This window comes from Pseudopipra pipra, chromosome 8 (genome assembly GCF_036250125.1).
Source record: "Pseudopipra pipra isolate bDixPip1 chromosome 8, bDixPip1.hap1, whole genome shotgun sequence".
NCBI lineage: Eukaryota > Metazoa > Chordata > Aves > Passeriformes > Pipridae > Pseudopipra > Pseudopipra pipra.
Window position 1 is genome coordinate 1,133,563 of NC_087556.1, and position 16,709 is coordinate 1,150,271.

The 16,709-nt window shown below is 49.7% G+C and overlaps 1 protein-coding gene across 1 annotated transcript in view; it reads right to left on the minus strand.

Annotated features, from left to right (window-relative positions):
• A1CF (APOBEC1 complementation factor) overlaps positions 1–5,715 on the minus strand; it is a 28,838-nt gene extending 23,123 nt beyond the window's left edge. The window contains exon 1 of the mRNA XM_064662170.1: positions 5,588–5,715. The gene's annotated coding sequence lies outside the window, so the exon portion shown is untranslated. The remainder of the gene's footprint in view (positions 1–5,587) is intronic.
• Between the last annotated feature and the right edge of the window lie 10,994 nt (positions 5,716–16,709).

Genomic DNA, 16,709 nt, shown 5'->3' on the forward strand with positions numbered 1-16,709 from the left:
TGACTGCTGAGCTTTGGGCTCGTCCAAAATCCGTTTGGACGTGCCAGACACAGAGAAGGGTCAGCAGGTGCAGTGCTGAGCTTGAGGCCTCGTGGTGATGGGCTGGTGCTGAACACCAGCAAGGGCAAAACCAGGGCTGGGGGGACCAAGAACTTTGTAGCAGGAAACCCCTAAACTGTATCATCCAGAATGGTTGTTTTGCCCTAAATTGCTTTTAGCTGTAGAAAAGTGGAGGCAAGGCAAGGTGATAACTCCTGGGATTGCTGGGAGAGCAAACAGGGCCAAAAGGGGGGTGTCCTGGGGAGGAGGGGAATGGGACAGACACCCTGTGACCCCCCCGTGGCACAGGGATGGGGAAGGGCATGGGATGGTGGTGGGGATGCTGGGTGGAGGAGAAGGGAAATCCAGAGAAACAGAAAAGTGGAAGGAAGATGGATTGCTGTGGCCACACCCAGATTTTAGGGAAAAGACATGAAAGAATCCCACTGTACAGCAGGTCTCTTGGTGCACATAACATGGGCATTGCACATAAAGAAATGCAGGCAAAGAAGGGCAATATATCCAGCTGTGGCAGAATTCCTGAGTGCTTCACAATGCTGTGGAAATAACAGAAAACCCCTTTTCCAGGAAGCAGCTGTTTCACACCAAACACTTCTATTAACTAACACATGCTGCTTTGGGGGCTCCTTGAGGGGAAAGGTAAGGTTTGGGGCAGGCCACTTTGCCTTTGGACATTCCTTGCTCTGTGCTCCTATGGCTTTGGATCCTGGAGGACTTAAAGAGGTGCTTTAAACTTAAGTAGATGGATTATTCTCAGTGCCAAAAATGGGTGTCTGGAGGATCTCAGCCTTGTCTCACTCGGGCCCTGCCACACTGAGCTCCAGAGACTGTGACTCAAACACTTGGAAACAGAGACACCTCCGAAATGCCAGATTTTGGAGCTATTTATTGTGGAGCTTTGCGAGATCCTTCTGATTTTACTTGATTTTTCCCACGCTCCCACGTTCTCCAGTGTTTTGATTACCACCAATGTGCAGGGGCTGGGAGGTGAATGGCTCAATGCAATAGCTCTCTCCCGTCTCTAATTCCCAAATGAGTGTTTTCTGGAGCAACTACAACCCAATTATAGGTTCGTTTTGCCCTTGCTGAGGGTGGCAGCAAAACCCCATCGGTGCTCGTGGTACCTGTGCCTGCCACCCCCTCCGGAGCTGGCACGGCACGGGGCAGGATTAGCACACTGCTGTGCACAAACCAGCTGGATCCTTTCCCAGCCTGCTTAAGAAGGAGAAAGTGATCGTTAAAAAAAAAAACCCGGTTAAAATCCAGACTGGCTTTGCATCCTGAATGAGCCCTCTGGAGCAAAGCCGCGAATTCGGCCCCTTGGATTTTTGCTTTTGCTGCATCCCGGTGTCGGCAAGGGGCTGAGGGATCAGAGCGGGGTAAATCTGCACAGTGACCCACGGGTCTCTGTCAGCCCTTAGGGCTTGACTCGAGCCATCATCACGCACCTCCAGGCTGGGGCTGAAAAGGGGCGGCTGGTCTGTGCAGGTTTCTCTTGGATTTACCCAGATTTTCCCTTCTCTGCCGGGTGTACCGGTGCTGCAGCCCCGGAGGCTGCCCCGGCGGTCGGAGCAGCGGGAAGGCAGCGGGATGCTGCAGCCGGCGGGCACAGCATCCTCTCCGTGCCGGGAAAGCGGCTGGACCGCAGCCAGGCAAAACCTCGGCGGCTTTCCACGGCGGGTGAGCTTCCCAGCCCGCCCCCAGCCGTGACCTACATAGCTGAGGAGCGCAGGAGCCTTTTTCCTCCTCCCTCCCCCCTCAAATCGTAGTTTCCCGCTGCACTTGCAGGCCGGGTGTCTGCACGGCTGCAGCTCGGAATGCACTTGCATGTGGAGCCTGAATGCCAGACATCTCCATGGCTCTTCCCCCCGGGAGCAGCGATTTCCAGCGACGTCTCACTCCCGGGGATGGTTTAACGCTGAGCACTGAGCACAGGCTGCGGGGCTGGGGCTGGGTGGGAAGAGAGCACGTCCCTGGCTGATGCATTTGCAGCAGGAGCAATATCCCTCTGGCTCCTGCCTTCTGAGATAAGACAGGCGAGCTCTTCTGGGCTCTTCTCACAAGGCATCCTGCAAACATTTCAGTCTCTAGACAAGCATGTCTAGACATTGGGGTGCTCCAGGACACGCTGAAGCAATCCATGAGGGATAAGGGAGCAAGAGCACTCAAGGTTGCATAAAGTTTTAATCACAGCCTCTGCAAAATGTGGTGTCTTGGGGGTGTGTAAACGATGATCTGGGCCTTAATCTGTGCCTGGTGCTTCCACATGCTCCTGGAGAAAGCCCAGGCTGACCCAGGGAAACAGCTCTTTTCGTGTGTAAGAGGTGGAGGATCCCCATCCCCAGGGTGGCTCGACCTGCCTGTCACAACTGTGGCATCAGTCCTGCTGGAAGTGGGGTCCAGCTGGAGACCCCCAGCCCAGGGCACCTCCAGCCTGAGTTACTCTGGAAGCTTCCACTCCTCCTTCCAGAGGAGGCCAGGACTGGACAAGGCTGCACGCTCAGGGCTTGGACACGCACACAGACAACCCCTCAGGAACAGGTTTGTAGCACCACTCCTAGAAATTAGGTCACTCCTGCTAATTACCAGCCCAAAGTCATCCACAAGTAATTTCTAAACTTCATTTCTAAAGAGCTTTCCTCCATCAGTGGGGATTTTCTGGGATGGAAACAGAAATCATACCTCTCTTTTATCAAGAGCTACAAATCCCGACACGATGAACCCCAAGCACAGCAAAACAGGATTTTCACCCCCAATATTCCAAGTGCTTCTGCTTTCCCCCTTCTCTCCTACCTCCCCTGCCTAAGGACATCTAACCACCTTTTTGAGCAGGACACTTTTCCACCTCTTATCACAGAATCATGGAATCATTTAGATTGGAAAAGCCCTCCAGGATCATCGAGTCCAACCGTTCCCCCTCACTGCCACGTCCAGCACTAGCCCACATCTCTAAGAGCCACTTCTCCACTTGCCCAGCAGTGCATCCAGACTACTTCCAGGACACAAGTCACGGTGGGATGTTTTATTTCTGAAACTCTTGGGATTTCAGCACTTTCCCTTGATTCCAGGCCTCAGCCTCAGTCCTTGCAGTGCTGCCAGTGTACTGGGATATTTTTTTGTACCTTAAGGGTAAGGGAGGAGAGCTGCTGTCACCCGGGGGAAACACGGCTACTTTCTCTCCTTCTTTGTTCCCCGGGCCATGAATCAATTAGCAAATCCACCCTCACAGTGGGAAAACCCCCCTTGCATGGCTGCTGATGGAAAGTGTGAATGACTGCAGCAAATTAAGGCAGTGTTTTTAACACTGTTTTTAAAAAAGAATCAAGCCAAGCACACTTGGTAGAAATAATTGTTCTGGAAATCAACCAATTTCAGGGGCTTGCCCTTAAAATGGATTGTTATTAAGAAGGGCCACCAGCTAAACAGAAAAGAAAAAAGTGCAGGGGGGGAGGTTGCATTTTTTTCAGATGTTTGTATTGAAATTAACACCTTTGGAAGTGCAAATTGTCCTGGAGTTTCCTATTTCACCTTCAATTTTGATGAAGTTTTGACAATGCTACCAAGTTGTCACGGTCACAGAATCAAGTGCTATTAGAAAAGGAAGGAGCTGCTTTTACCTGAAATCAGAGCATCACTGAGTTTGATTTTCCTCTCTCCACTGAACACTCTCATTTATTTTAGATTTCTACTAAAGCTCTAAAATGCCAAGGCACTTTTATGCCTTGCAAATCTCACACCGACAAGAAACAAAACGATTATAATCCTGCTTCACCTCTCCATGGTTACTTGTACACATGGTTTCCTTACCAGCTGCCACAGGCAGGTCCCGCAGCTTTGCTCCGTCCATCCAGGAGCAAGATGAATCCAGCTTTTACCCCCAAAATGTGCATTTTACCTCACTTTTGGGTTAGTTGCTTGGAAAAGCGGGGGGTTTGTTTCCTCCTCCAAGGGATGGCTCCCATGCCAGGATTTTTGCTGAGGGGAGGAAAGGTGGTATTTGAGGCCAGAGCCTGCCCCTCGGCAGCCCTTTCGGGGAAACCTGGTTACTGTTTCCATGAATGAGATAATGAAACCCTGTTTATCCTGCAGGGATCGATACACCTTCGTGTCTGAACGTGGTGAGTCACTTGGACACATCTCATGAAGGCTGTTTTGTGCTGGTACCCCCCGGTGCAATTGCTCCTCATGAGGAATAACAACCTCTGAAAACACTGGATAATTATAGTCACTCTTTACCCATAATAATCCAAACTGGAGAAACTGTTTTCCTTTAGCTTATCAAGGTTTTGAGGGTTTTTTTCCTCCCTCCGGGCTCCAAGCAATATATATTCATTTATATACATACATAAACACTAAACATACGTAATTTTCTTCCCCAAACCAGACACTTCAAGCTTCATAAGCTGACCCCAGCTCTTTGCTGTTGTGAGACGCTGCAGGACGGGGTCTGATTGAGCAATGGGGCACGAGGCTTTTGTCCCTTTGCTTTTCCAGGGCATAGGGTTGTTTTCCAGCTCAGGTGGTTCCACAGAAGGTGGGAACTCACAGGTATTTGCAGGAAAGCAGCATAAACCAGAAGCAACGTGAAAGCTCTTCACCCTTTGCAGCACACGAGCCTTGAGAAAACATTTCACACCTAAACCAGCAAATTATTTGCTCGGGCCCTTTTCTCTGGGATTCACCTTCCTCTCTTGGAAACGCCTTTCCTCCTGCGCACAGCTTTGGCAGCTCTGTCACCAAACGCACACAAAACGCCCCAAAAAGCCCTCTCTGAGGACGAAGAGCAGCTGATGCCCAGCCCAGCCTCCCTCCCTCCTGTTTTTATTTGCAGCATCATGTGCCGGGTACTTTGAAAGCAGCCTTGCTCCCGTGCCTGCTCCCACCCGGAGCTGCTGTTTCACCGAGGGAAAGAGCTTAAGGCAGGCATTGTGTGTTGGGCAGAAAGCCTGCTGGTTTGAAGGGATTAGGGAAAACTGAGGGTTTCTTAGGACCAGCGATCGCCTTCGCTCCGGGGACCGACCTTTTGCAAAGAGGAGGAGGAGTGAGAGGTCGGCTGGGAATATCTCTAATGATTAGCCCCGGAAAGTTGCGCTTTAACAGATCGAGCCCGAATTGCGGCGGGGAAAACCCTTCCTCCCCCCTCCGCCTCCTCTGCCTTCGCTTTTCTGGCAACCGCCAGAAAACCGCGGTCAGAGGGAGGAAAGCAGGGGGAAAAAAAAGCTCTTTGCCGCTGCTGCCGGGCAGAAGCTGTGCCGGGGGGCGCGGGGAGCCCCGCTCTCCCCACCCGGGTCAGCACCAGACCGAAGCGAGCGGTGCGGGGCTGTGCCGGTGCGAGGGTCCGGCCCCCCAGCCCAGCCCTGCTGGTGTCAGGCAGCCCCCGAGGCACGGCTCTGATGGTGGGGCACTGCCAGGGGGTGGAAGGCACACGGCGGAGCCGCTCCTTCCCCATCCCAGCCGACAGCCCCGTTCCGCGGGAGCCCCGGTGCCCGCACCCCAAAACCCGCGGGCGGAACGCGCGGCCACGTACCTGAGCAATTTTGGAGATCCCCACCCGGGAAAGAGGTCTCCTTGATTATGGAGAGTTTGCGACGTGTCACTGCGGTTATTCCCCAATCATCATATCAAACTCCAAAGGTTCAGCAGCCCCGGGGCTGGTTTACAGTCCCCGGGGTTAAACGTTAACCTGCTCTATCTCCCGGCTCCCCGCAGGCCTTTGACCAGAGAGCTGGGTCAGCGCTGCCCCACGGCACCTACCCAGGCCCGGAGTTTGGTAAATAAACCCAAAGGATTCGAGTCAGGTCCAGCTTAAGGGCTGGCCCTGCACTACCATTTGGACACCGTGCCTCTCCCAGCAGATCCACTCCCAGCAGAGATTCTGGGAGAAGGGACACAGCCTTGTGCCAGTCCTGGCTTCAACAGGAGGTTCTGGTCGCTGGAGGAAGATGGCAAGAGCAAGAAATCCTCTTGCTGGTGGGTTTGCAGAAGTGGCTATGAAAACATCACCCAAGCAAAGGCTGAGTGAGCTCCCGGCAAAGAAGACCAGTGCCTGTTTTGGAGAGGGTTTGTTGCACCTGGAAAAGGCTGGGAATAAATTCAGCAGCCACGGGACCTCTGCCATGGGTGGCATCCAGGTGTGGCAGCCTCTGAGCACCCTGATTTTATGGTCCTTGAGGTATTGTGCCACATCTGTTGATGCAAAAGCTGAACTGAATGTCTGCCTCTTTCTAAAATCCTTCTGGACTCTGACAGTAATGAAATGGGTACCACAGAGGGTAATTCCATAGAATTATAGAATTGCTAAGGTTGGAAAAGACTTTTATGAACATCAAGTCCAACCATCAATGCAGCACCACCACCGTGTTCACCACTAAACAGTTTTTCCCATGTGATGTGCAAGTTTGGTATCCCGGGGTAGGGATCCATCCCTGTGATTGCATCCTGCCTTGGCTCCCTCTCCCCTCAGTGCTGGACCATAACTAGTCTGTCCCAGGGTTTGCCAGGCCCAAAGCTGCCTCCACTACGCTGGTGTGGGACCACACCAAAGGCAGTTTTGAGGCACGTTAAATGAACCATTTCTGATTCGGTGTTGCTGATGCCTCAGGCTTGGAAAAGTGCCATCCCTATGTTTGCTCAGCTTTAAAAGCAGTAGGTATTCCTGGGGGGGGGGGGTGGATAATGGGGGCTTTGCTCCCTCAAGGTGAGCAGCATCTCACTCCTTGCTCCGTGCAACCGCTCCCTCACCTGATGTGTCCAGTGCCAAGACTGTCCCCTTAGCACTCCCTGCTCAGGGTTTTTCCTCTGAATCCTCCAGCTGGGAGTGGCTCCATCTCAACCACATCTCTTCCTTTTTCTTTCTTGGCTTGTGTGAGTCTCCCTGGCAGTTTTCTCAGGTGTTTTAAACAAGGTTGGGCAGCTGGGCTGGATCTGCTGGAGTTCACAGAGCTGGGCCCAGAGGAGCTGAGCTACAGGTGAGGCCAGTCAAGTGCTGAGTGGAGATCCAGCTGCAGCAGATTTGGGAGAATTGGCTGCCAAGAGGGGAGGAGATAAAGGGCTGGACCCAGCCCAGGGCCACACCTAGAGACAGAATAGAGAGAGAGGGGTTTGTCTGGAGGTGTCTGCCGTGCAGGGGGATGGAAAGCAGTGGCTCTCCCGAGCTTTTTCCTTTGGGAGGGTGAGGAGTTATGGATACAGATGTACCTCCCAAAAGACTGGTCTGTTGGAGCGGAGAGGACACCTGGGGAAGAAGGCCCTGTGGATCCACGTGTCTGGAGATGGTGCTGGAGCCTGCTCTGTAAGTCCTCGTTCCCAGAGGTTATGGGTGTTTTTCACATAGCTCAGTAAGTCATGGGGGTGGTGGCTGGGCTTTAAGGACCACGAGACCTCACCTCAGCTTTTGTGGTGTGGAGCTGGGATGGAGCTGCTGTGCCTTCTCCAGCCTCGAGAAAGACATGAAAATGGGGATGGTTTGGAGTGTGGATAGTTCAGCTCCAACATGGGTGTGTCCCCCACGTTGGATGGGGTTGAAGGCACCTCCTGAGTCCTGTTTGCTCTGCTTGGTGGAGACACCCTGGTCAGACAGACCATGCTGTGCTCCATGGTGGCCACTGCAGGGCATCCTGGAAATAGGGGAAGAAATGGGATGGTGCTAAAAGGCCTTTGAATCGTCCCAAGTCACCTCCAGACTTAGAGGGACACGTGTGGGTCGTTGGGAGGGGTTGTGTGTGTGTACAAAGAGCCAGGAGATTGTGTTGAGCACCCTCACAACTCATTATAGCTGCATAAACATCGTTATGCTCCATTTTCCCCCAGAATAAACCTGTGTGCTGTGGTGCTGCTGTGCTCTTGTGATTAGGAACAATTCAGTTTAACTCTGAATGGTTCCAAAAACCCAATCCTGTGCTTCAGCAGCCTGAGCACACTCTGCTAGAGACTGAAAAGGATTTTACAGTGGAGTAAATAGCCTGTGTGTTTTTATATTAATAGATATAAAAACAACTTGGTCCTAATTCCAAAGCTGATATCAGGTGAAAAAAACCTTTTTTTTAAAAAGAATGGGCATGACTGAGGTTTCTGTAGCCCCATCCCTGGGGCTTGGGTGTCTCTAGACTCTCGTGTTGCTGCTTTTTCCTTGCTGTGGCTGAGATATTTTGGGTTTGATGGTGCTGTGGAGAAGCAGCAGCACGTGTTGCACCCAAAGGGTGTTGGATTGTCCCACTGCCAAAGAAAATAGAATAAATTACAAGTGTTTTGTGTGTCTGTGGCTTCGAGATAAATCTGTGGTCATAAGTACTCCTTTGGTTGATGGTGGTTTGATACGACCTGTGTTTGTGCAAGGCTGATGTTTGGGTATTGATCAAATATTGACACTGCACTGGTCCAGAAATGTTCTCCTACTGCCTGTGAGCCCAGTGATCGTGAGGTGGTCCCTGAGCCTGCTGTGCTTAGAACCTCTTCTGTCCCGTGGGTTTCTGCAAGTGCCTCTCACGGGGATCATGGAAGTGCCAATAGTGGGTTTGCAGCCCCAGCCTTGCTCCCTGGGGCCACACCAGCCTGAGGAATCAGGGTGCAGAGCCAGCCCCCTGCCCCTGAGCCACCAAGCACATGAAGGGCCCTCCTTCCTAATTTCTCTGCTCCTTGTTGGTTTCTAAAAGTGATTTAAAACCAGAGCTGGTGGCAAAGCAGCTCACGAAAATGCTTTTGACTCCTCGTGATGTTCTAATTCTGTACCTGCTTGGCCTTGCCTTTCCCTTTGGCAAATAGTTCTTCAAAAGGTGCCATTAGACCCAAATGCTTTGGGAAGTTTTGTTGGAAGTTACATTCTGCTACTTTTAGTCGTAGTGAAAATTTTCCTGCGTGCCTCCTGACTTCCCACACGCCCCTTTCTGCTCGTGCAGCCTCTTGATCCTGAAAGCAGGACCTCTCCACCTGGTCTGAGGAAAACACAGGTCTCTTTGTGGGCCTAATAGTGCCAGGCACTTTAGGACTAAGTAACAAATTTATAAAACAAAATTTTCCTGCTAACTAGGAATGTATGAAGGCAAATGCTGAAGTCTTGGGGTTTAAGGTTCATGTAATGTAGGTTAAAAAAATAAAATCCTTTCTGCAAAATGACATAGAATCATAGGGTGCTTTGGGTTGGAAGGGATTTAAAGATCATCTCATTCCACCCCTGCCATGGGCAGGGACACCTTCCACTGGCCCAACTTGCTCCAAGCTTTGTCCAACCTGGCCTTGGACACTTCCAGCTCTTGTTTTGCCCTTGAGTACATTCTAAAGCCATAGATGTTCTGACAGTAATGTTTGCACTAAACAGAAGTGAAAAGCAATAATTGGATTTCCTGTACAAATCACTGACAGTAAATCCTCTAATGCTGTTAGGACTTGTTAAAGTAATACACTTAAAACTCTCTCCCAGCTGAAACCAAAGCTCACAAAGCAAATAATCCCACTTTAAAGTGTGGTAATTTTGCAGCACTTTTTTGTGGCTTGTGTGTGTGCAGGAGAAAAACTTCCTTTTCTTCTTTCTGTTTCTGGACAAAGAAGTGAGAAAAAGGCTGGAAAAGTGGGAAAGGCAGGATTTGCACAGTTACCCTGCACAAGGCAGTGTGTGGGCACCTACAACATATCCTGTATTTAATACAGGGGAGAAGGGGGTTTAGTTCAGCTCTGGAGCACTGCTTGAAATAAAGCTGTTCAACAGCTCATGGATCCAGATGCTTGGGATCTAACCAAGGGGTAACTCCAGGATCCTGGGAGGTTCCTCAGGGGCTTGTCTTAGGACACAGGTTCAAACAAGGGGAAAACACCCGAGTGACACCACAGAGCTTGAAAGGGCCACGGGCAGATTTTGGGAAACCAAGAGTGGTTTGTTGGTGTGTCCAAGGAAGGAAAACGGGGAGCATAAATTTATCCAGGTGGTTGTAAACTGTGATGGTTTCAGTCTAGGCCTTCCTGGAAACCAGCTTGTAACCAGGAGGGAACTAGGAGGGTGACCAAGGAAGTATTCCATGCTATTCCTTTACGTAACCCAGGGTATAAATAAGGCATTGATAAGAGAGTTCGTTCTCTTTCCTCTCCGGCGAGGTTCGAGAACGGTGGGTCCCTGTTTCGGTTGGGCTTATCTGGAGCCGAGGCCTACAGTGACTGCCGTTATCTGCCACGCGTGAGGGGAGAGCGCTGGGCCGTGTCTGGCCATCCTGCCTGTTCGAAGGGAAGTGGTGAGATTTTTGCTAGTTTGCCTTCGACTGGCTGTTTGACTTGTTCGGTCCTTGCCCCTTTTTGTCCTTCTCTTTTTTTTCCTCCCCCCCCCTTCCCCCCCTGGTGTGTGGTATTCCCCTTTCGTGTATCTGTCTTATATATAAATATACATATATATATATACATATTTTTTTGCTATAGCTTTGGCTGCTTGGTTTTTCTTCTTTTCCCTCTCTGGGAGGCGGGTCCTTGTTGTCGAGTTTCGGGGGACTTGGCAGGAAGCCAGCTCGAAACTTGTACAAAACCCTCAGAAGGAAAAAGAAATTTCCAGGGGTAAATTCTACACCGTTGGATGAGACTTTGGTCTGTTTGGAGCAGGAGATTTGTCATGAATTATTGCAGCTCTCTCCTGGTCCCCTGTGGGATGGAGAACATCCCCCTGAGCCACAGACTGCCAGGGATTAGCTGGGAGCAGTTGGCAGTGTTGCCATCAGTCCAAAATCCTACCTGATAAGGGAAAGCTGGTGGTAGAAGGGAAACATCCCAGGGATTGGGTGCAGGTGTAAAGAAAATGGGGTCAATGCCACTGCTCCAGTTTTTTGGAGGGGGCAAATAGTGAACTATGCACATAAAATAGGCAGGAAAAGTGGCATTGATCTTGGGATATAAGGGCATTGATAAGAAAAATGGTACGAAATACTGGCAAGTTTAGGTGGAAGAGGTGGAGGGAATGAGGCTTGGAGGCATCTTCCATTGGTTTTTATGTATAAATATGTATTTAAAAAAATAAAAAGGCATTGTTGGGCATTGGAGACCAGAGAGGAAAATGAGATTTTTCTAAGCAGCAGGTTGGCACTTGTAAGCCAGGCCTAACCACTGAGCTGAGTCTTTCACCTCTTCTGGGCTTTGGCCACACGAGGAGGCAAGAGCAAACACTTTGGGATGCTGTTTCCTTCCACGTGGCTTTTGCTTTTTTTCCACTTGTGCTTTTCATCAAAGACCATTTTCATAACTCCTGTGTCAGCCTGGTCAATGCAGACCTATGTGGAATGTTTCCCAATTCACTCTTAAAAGGGGAGCTGTGTGTTCAGGACTCATTGTACCTTTCTAATATATGTAATAACTTTCTTCTGAAAAGTGTTTCTGTAGCACATTGAATTGAGATGTGCTTTATTATGTTGTGGTATTGAAGAAAAGCACTTGGGACGTCCTGGTATTGTACATCAAGTACAAAAGTTGATAAAACTGGTACAGAACCTTTACAAATGATCCAGGAATGAAATAATGGCTGTCATAGGCTTTGGTGTCCTCATGGGGATTTTGTGTGTCCCTGGTTTATTAACTCATCGAGAAATAGAATCACAAATTGGTTTGGGTTGGAAGGAACATTAGGGACCATCCAGTTCCACCCCCTGCCATGGGCAGGGCACCTCCCACTGTCCCAGGTTGCTCCAAGTGCTGGGCATTGCTGGGGAAGGAAGGCAGGGAGCTGGGAATGGGTGAACTCCTCAAGCTGGTAGGTACAGGAAAAATGACCTCTGCAAACTGTAGAGATGCCAAACTGTGTGTGAAGGGCTGCTCTGACCCCACTGCCCCACGAAATATGGACATCTCAGGGGTGGAGACTTGGATACCACCTGTCCAGCAGCCTCAGAGTGCTGGGAACCCAAATTGATGCTGGTCAAGACATGTATTTCTTACAATATTTCCCCAAGTCTTGTCCTTCTTTGCCCTCTCTTTTTCCTTTCCCCAGTGGTTTGTTGGGTGGTGTGTTTTCTGCTCTGTTGGGTTTGATCATGGGTGGTCCCGAGCTGGAAGGGGCAGGGGCTGGTGTAGAGGTGGGTTGTTGGGTAGGAGACCTCACTGGAGCCTGGGTCAGGAGCAGGAGGCCTCATTTCTTCTGCAGGAGGCTACAAAAAGTAGTTCAGCCTCGAATCACGAGGCTTGGCCCCTCTGCCTGCTCTAAATGTGCGTCCCCTGGGGGTTTGGGTTTGGATGCAGGCAGCAAAATCCCGGTGTTGTAGTTCAGTGGGGCTGCCAAGCTGTCCCAAATTCAGGTGGGTGGCTGGGCTGGTCCCCTCCATTAGGCCAAATCCGAACAAACCCGGGTCTGTGGTGCAAGGCTGTGCTGTTTATTTTTGGCTGTGCGACCACTAACCACTGACAGAGTCAATATTTAACATCACAGAATGGAAAAATAGTCATTTCAGCAGACCTGTGTCACTTCAGCATAGGTGCAAGGGGTGTCTTTTGGCCTTTGAAGGATTTATTTCACTTTTATTATTTTATTTTTTTTTAAATGAATCTGGGACCTTGACAGCTTTTGGGGTGTTGCAGTTTGCTTTGCTGCTGAAGATGAGCCCTGCCAGCTGGTACCCTGCCAGCACCCTCCTGCAGGCTGCCCTGCAGAGCGAGGTATGGGAAATGTACCCATTGGGAAGGGAATGTTTTTAAACAAACCCTTTTCAGCCGTGGCCAAACTTAAACCTTTGGATGTTTCCAAGCCCAGCAAAAATGGTGTTTCTTTAAAATAAACAGCATCACTCCAGAGTCTGTTCCTACCATCTCATAGGATCTGAGAGACAGGGATCGAGGCTGGTTCTGCTCTAAGTTCACTTTAAATATAAAACAACTGCAATTGGCAAGTGGGGCAAAGCTGTGGGGATCTCAGAAGGGTTTTGGGGTCTGTGGGGTTTTTTCTGTAGGTCTCTGAGGCTGGTGAATTTGGTAAAGTCTAACGTGTAGGTCTGAACCCATAAGCCCCCAAATGTACTTGTTAATTGAAAGCTTGGCTTCTCCCTCACCAGAAAGTGCCTTTTCAGCCCTGTTTTTTCATGTAACACCTCTGTGTCTGACAACTCTTTGTCTCCTGGGGATAAATACTGGATGGTCCTATGGGCACGAGCATCCAACTGGAGTAAGAGGATGGAGAGATGCAGGGGGAAAGCAGAGATAGAATCAGAATGGTTTTGGTTGGAAGGGACCTTAAAGCTCATCCAGTCCCACCCCTTGTCGTGGGCAGGGACACCTTCCACTAGCCCAGGTTGCTCCAACCTGGCCTTGGACACTTCCAGGGATCCAGGGGCAGCCACAGCTTCTCTGGGCAACCTGTGCCAGGGCCTCCCCACCCTCCCAGGGAACAATTCCTTCCTGGTATCTAAGGTAGCTCTGGGGAGGACAGCGTTGGAGGCACCTTCTCCTTTCTGCCATGGTTTTGGGTGATCCAGGCTCCACCACAGCACTGGCCACAGCATCTGATTCCTGCTGGTTTGGGAGCCCAGGGGAGGGATAGTCTTGCTAGAAAAACTAAAATACATAGAAATGACATCCACCCTACAAGATCTCCTGGCTGCTCTTGCTGGGAGCAACAACACCATCCTGGGCTCAATTTCCCCTTGAAGTTTTGTCATTTCTTTGAGAAAGTTTCAGCTTTGGAAAACTGTCATTTTTCCAATGGGAAAAGTGGCTTCATCAGGCAGCTCCAGGCTGGCTTTCTGCTGCAGCTGCTGGAAAAGAGATGTCCACCCTTCCTGGCAAACCTCACTAGCAACACTTATGCAATGCACTGCTTTTATTTGAAAGCAGCAAAGTTCTCACAAAACTCTTTGCAGCTGGAAATCACTGATGACTTTTTAGTGCCCAGCAACAAACCACAGTTCTGAGATAATGCAGAGCCCTGGGGGTTGGTTAGAAGTGTGTTTTAATTACAGAAAAGATGTTCAGGTACCATGTAATGCACGTCTAAATCACGAATGCTAAAGAAATGTTCTCCCCGGGACCTCAGTTTTTTTGTGGTTCACCAAAAAAATTTATTCAATGGGAATAAATTCAGGTGCTCTAGAAAGCAGTGAAAATATCTCTGGCATTTTGGCACGGGGTGGGGCATCACTGTGCCTCTCCTTACGTTGGATTCCATCGGGGATTTGGAATTGGGAAGTGACAGCATCCCAAGGGACCTCTGGAGGTGACAGGAGCCAAGTGTGGCGTTGGGGGGAGCTCAGGGTTTTGTCCCACCCGTGGCCTCCGGGGGTCAGTTCCATCATGAGAGGGTCACAGATGGATCAAAGGATTTTCACAGGCTGGGTGGCTCCTTCTCTGCCCTTGCTGGAGGTTTCCTGCTGGGAAATGGCCTGTCCCTTGGTTGTGTCCCCTCAGTCCCTGTGTAGGTGACACAGCTCATCCTGCACGGATCATGAAGGGTTGGGGTGGGTTGCTGAGGGCCAGGGTGGGGTGTCAGTCCCTGCTGTGTCCCTTGGACACCCTGGACATCAGCCAGGCTGCCCAAGGGCTCCCTGTTGCCCTTGAGGGGGTGGGTGGGGCCGTGGGGCTCCGAGCTCCTGCAAGGGGAAGGGTACCTGGACCTCTTCTGGGGGGGGTGGGATCCACAGGGATAGATGGGATGAAACCCAGGCCCTCTTGTGAGCTTGGGAAGTCCCAGGGGCCACTTCTGGAAGTGCTTTCTGCTGCTCCACTTTGATTCCCCATGGAATTACCTGCCAGAAAACTGGATAATCTAAACCAGCCCATAAATTGGGGATCAGCAGCCAGGCAAGCTCCCTCTAATTGTGGAGCATTTCCAGGGTGTCTCTGCTTCAGGGCAGGCACCAGACAGGGTCCTGAGCACTCCTGTGCCACGGCCCCTTGGTCCAAAAAGCAGAATAACTTTATAGGATGGCTGGGGCCAACTCCACTGATTTCATCCCAAAGCGTGCCAGGACCTGCTGCTGCTCCAGGGGAGGTTTTTAACAGAGCCAGGGCAGGGCAGCAGCAGCAGGAGCCACTCTGCTGCTTTCCTCATCATTAAAAGGCTCCAGCTCCCCTCCACTTGCAAAACCCTGCCCTCGAGGACAGAGCTGGGTGGAAAACTTTGCTCTCTGGTTCAGCCAGCAAGCAAAAAATGTGTGCTTTTGGTCAACTGGAATGATTGTGTGTGGTTTGTATTTATTTTTATTCCCCCTGTGGAATGGAGAAACTTGAAATTCCTTCTGGGTTGATTCAGCTGTTGGGACTGTTTCAAGGTAAAATATTGCATTTTTTTTGGATTTTTTTTTTTGAAAAAGGGTGAATCAGTTGATAATTTTTTTTAATCAATCCTGGTTGATTAAATTTTTCTGATTCTTCTGAATTTTTTTCCTCTTTGTCAAGAAGGTCTTCGTGGCACGTTGTGGTAGCTTAATTTAATTTTTTTTAATGGAATTTTTCTGTGTGTCAAGCAGGAAACCTTATGGAGGTTTTTTTAAGGCGGGGGGGAGGGCTGATTTATAAGAAATTAATGCCATATCTAGAGATTTTACTGCTCCTGAATTGCCCCATCACCAGTCCAGGAGGAAACACAGACTGACTTGTAGACCCTGACCTCTGAGCCAAACACAGGTGTGAAGTCAGAGCTCCAGTGCTGGGGTTTCATTTTTTGTCATGTTCTAGGTTGGGGTTTGTTGTTTGTTGATATTTTTAATCCTGTCTATATCACTGTCAGCCCTCACAGGTGAGAAATGTCACAAAAGTCCCTGTAAAAGCCATGGGGAAGGTTGGGATCTCACTTTTTCGTGGCACACCTGGCAACTTTTGAAGACCTTTAGTGTATATTTCCTGTAACTTTAGATCAGTTTAATGCGTCTAAAAGTTAAATTTTTAAAGAAATATCAATCTTGGAAGAATTCAGTGGAGTCCCAGGGATGAGGTTCCTTGTAATTCCTCAGAAATGCTCGACTGCCACATCTTAGACCTCTATTTTCTTTTCCAGTGGCCTTTTTCCCTCTGGGCACTCTGGGCTGGGCTGAACTAACCTTCCTTGCAAAGGGAATTTATTTCCCTTTGGGTCTGGCTCTCCTTCTGCCCGACAAACCCTTTTTATTACTTTTTCAGGAATCAACAAGTAATTATATTCCAGAAATAGCACAGATATTTTTTTTTAATGTGTAAGCAGGTTTACTCACTTTATGTCAGACAAAACTTTCATGCTGTTGAATATGATGTATGTAAGACAGCACAGATAATAATTCTATTTACCTTGAACTGCACAAGGATCTTGGGGTTTCTGAAAGTGGTCTTGCAGGAATGTCCTAAATAATAAAACAGGGAAAAATATTCCAGGTATTTGATAACTCTACCTGTTATTTATCAGCACTGAAACTGTTTCAGTTCCCACCCCTGCCTGAATGCTGCATTTACCACTAGGTTGGTTCCTCTTCCTGTCCCATCACCTTGGTGGGTTTTCTTTTCTTCATGTTTTCATAAACCCAGCTTTATCTGGGAGGCAAACAGTGGCTCTGAAGAGCAACTCTCCTGTCCTTTCCCAGTGTTGTCTCCCAGCTGCTGGCCAAGGTGGGAGCAGGGCGTGCTTATCTGGCTGTTCTCAGGCTCCAGTATGGGAAGCAGGTGAAGCATTAAATGCTCAGATGCAGAGCAAATCAACCAGAGGGAAAATATTAATTCCTATTTTTCCAAAGGCA